Source organism: Echinops telfairi, unplaced genomic scaffold, assembly GCF_000313985.2.
Source record: "Echinops telfairi isolate 266 unplaced genomic scaffold, ASM31398v2 ScPeMD7_5;HRSCAF=22, whole genome shotgun sequence".
Lineage (NCBI taxonomy): Eukaryota > Metazoa > Chordata > Mammalia > Afrosoricida > Tenrecidae > Echinops > Echinops telfairi.
In genome coordinates, this window is record NW_022103901.1 from 4767445 (window position 1) to 4770911 (window position 3467).

Here is a 3467-nt window from a genome sequence, read left to right on the forward strand (position 1 = left end):
GCTCTTGCACTGGGATGTGAACCAAGGCTCCAAAATGCAAGCCTTTCCCATTCTACCATGGAGATCAGTCTAGTGGAAAATCCACTCTTGCAGGGGTCTGAGAACTTTAGGAATAACGTTGGTTATTGGTCAGGGTTCTCTGAAGCCTCCAAATAGTATTGGATCTGCACCGCAATCCTACTACCACACACACACACACACACACACACACACACACACACACCAAACTTGCAGATAGAGATTCAGCACCGAGGACAGCTCCTGAGTCATGGCTACAGAAAGTTGTCCTTGCATTTGGTGTTGCTGAATTCCCACCCTCACTCTTGACTTCCCAGGGGAATTGAGAAGGGAGCCGGAAATTCGAGATGGGCTAAGATGGGATTCTCTGACACTATGGTGGAAATTAACACATTTCCCAGAAGACCAAGATAAAAATGCATGTGAGAACAAGGGAACCAAACAGATGGAGCAATAAAATGGAGGCGGAACGAGCTCATCAGGATTCCCAGCACACGGCTTTCAGTCCAGGCTGGGCTCGCAGCTGACCTGAGAGCCAGGAGACAAAGTGAATGAGTGGGTGGCTACTATGCTGCAGCATCAGTTACACTAAGAGCTTCGGTGGCGCTGATTCACAGCTGCAGAATAGCACGACTTTTCAAGTGGAGGCAAATCTGTGGGCCCTGGTCTCTGCCACTCACATAGGCACATGGGTGGCATGAGTCAGATCCTCAGGCTCTTCCAGGTAGATGAGGGTTCTGTCCTATGAGTAAACCGAGGGCGAACTTTCATGTTGGCAGCCTCCGGTTTCTACCATGGCAACATCTTTTAATGTGAAGGGTGACCTGCTCTGTACATAGCTAACCCACCTCTCCAGACTCACCCTTGACTATACACGAGTGGTTCACAATACATACAGGCAGAACAAGCCCTGGGAAAGACATCAGGCTGAGCAGTGATTCTTTTTTTCTTTCTCAAAGGATCAGCTTAGGGATAGCTGAAAGAGAACTTGGAGAGTCTTATCACAAGAAAATGGAGATCTAGAGAGAAGAAAAGACTTGCCCCAACTATTTAGTTAACCACAGAGGGGTGTTAGGACTTAACATCCTCATTCCCAAGCCAGCAGACTTCCCACTGCACCAGGGTGATAAAATAAAACCCTCTGCAGCATAGGACCCCTGGCTCTGGACTCCTAATCGCAAGGTTAGCAATTCAAACCCACCAACCATTCTGAGGAGACAGATGAGGCTGTGTGCTCACTTAAAGATTTACAGCCTCAGAAACCCTAGAGAGAGGTTCTACTTTGTCCTATAGAGTTCTGTGAGTCAGAATCAACTGGATGGCAGTGGTTTTTGTTTGTTTTACTATACAGTGTATAGCCTCTAAACTAAGTACTCTAACTAGGCTAGCTTCTAAGATAATAACATCTCTGATCTTCCCATCTTGGATTTGTTCATTTCACTGATTATTTTCTGTATTGGAATCTCTTTTGAGTAACCAACGAGTAATTACTCGGGGACGTATTGTTCAGGAAGGAATTAGAATTCTGAAAATAAGTCTGAATTTATTCCATTATTCAAGGAGCTGGCCTATATATGAAGTGCTGGTGACCATGGACACATCAATCTGTATGAAGAAAGGATGAGAGGAACAATAATGTATGCGGTGGTTCTATTGTCACATCTGATTAAGAGCCACCTAGGTCATCGAGGACATTGAACGTATGGGTGAAAGTTGAAAATTTCCATCCTTAACTGGCTCCTTCTGAAGATGGGTGGATTGGTGCCTTAGGGTATCCCCTAAATCTGAACATTGTCTAAAGTGCTTGGAAACCTCATCCCATTCATGATTGTAATGTGTGTGTGTGTGTGTGTGTGTGTGTGTGTGTGTATGGGGTAATTCGAACTTTAGGGGTTCAGGAGCTGAAGTAAGATACAGAAGGAATGATTCTGCTCAAGGTCATATGCTCAGGGTGAAGCTGCTACCTCCTAGAGGCACACACCAACAGTCTCCAACTCCCCCTCTGTATCTCCTCTCCCAGATCTTACCTGAGCCGTTATCATGTCCTCTGTCTTCTGCTTTGGGAACTGTGTAGACCAGATTTCCCGGCTCTCCTTTGAACCATGAAGAGATACCCACCCCCCAATCGAACTTTTCTGATGATTACACAGCACCATCCTTGAAAATCCCACCACTGTTTACATAACGGAAGCAATTGTTTGAAGTGCAAAGCAGGTCAGGATTGGGTTGCTGAGAAGAATCCCTGCCATCTTTTATATTAGCATCATCATTTCATTCATTCTGATACGATTTGTTGGCAGAATCCACCAGGCTTCTGTGCACAAGCGACAAATCCATTTATTTCTGCTGTAATGGATAATGTGATTAATGACCTTGCAAGGGGATTTTGGAAAAATAATAAAGAAAGATTTTCCGTTTCGAAGGCACAGTAAACCAGCTCGGTCTGTAGCTCGGCCCCGAAATCTCTCGAAAACACTATGTGAGTCTCAGGCTGAGGTCCCAATGCATTTGCTCTTCAGGGGGTTGATTCTGGGCCTGTCTGTCCTCTCCCAGAGTCTGGGGACAGGTGTCTCCCCTGGGAGAGGCCTGACCATCAGTGCTGCCAGTGGATAGCAAGTGACTCCAGGCAAGAGTTCCATCAAGTCCAGGTCTGATTGGTGGAATTCTCCCCCCCCTACCCCCCCCAAGGACTGTCGCTGAACGTGGCCTGGGGACCCTGGTGTCTTCACCTTCCCCTCAGCGTCTGGCGCCCTTTCCTGGTCCCCGCGGGCGGGCGCCTGGATTCTTTCAGAGTTCCCTGGAGTGGGGTGCTGGGGGGGGGGCGTGGAAATGTCGCCTTTCTTGAGGGGGCCGTCGCGCAATGCCTTCCTGCCTTTAGAGGTTCAGGTCGCCAGCCGTGGGGACTTCCTGCCACCTCTGGGGCTCCTCTTCCCCCCTTGTGAATTTGGGGTGGCATCTCGGCCTCCAGACTGTAGCGAACGCCTAGCGAGGAGGTCTCCCGTCCGTGCTGGCTGCTGGGGACACCCGGGTCACCAGAGGGGGCCCCGGTTCTCCTCCGCCCGGGACGTCCGCGTGCTTGAACAAGCGGGAGGGACGCCCACGCCAGTCAGGTGGAGCCGGCTTTTACCTCAGTTCCCCTTCCGGAGAGCCACCCAAGAGCCGGGACTCGCGCCTCAAGCGCCGGCCGCGCCAACGAGGAGGGCGCCGCCCCCCCCACGCCCCGCTCCGCCTACGCCCCGCCCTCTGCGTGACGCGCGCCTGGCAGGACCAATCAGAACTCGCGACGCTACACTCCCTACGCGCCGGCCCCTCCTCCCGCAACTTAAGAAAGGGCGCGCGCCAGCGGAGTCCCAGCACCGCGTTGAGCAGACTTGCGGCTAACAGCGGCGGAGGTTCTGACCGCCGGCGCCCCGACGGCTGCCCGCCGCCCATGCGGAGCTGAGCCCCGC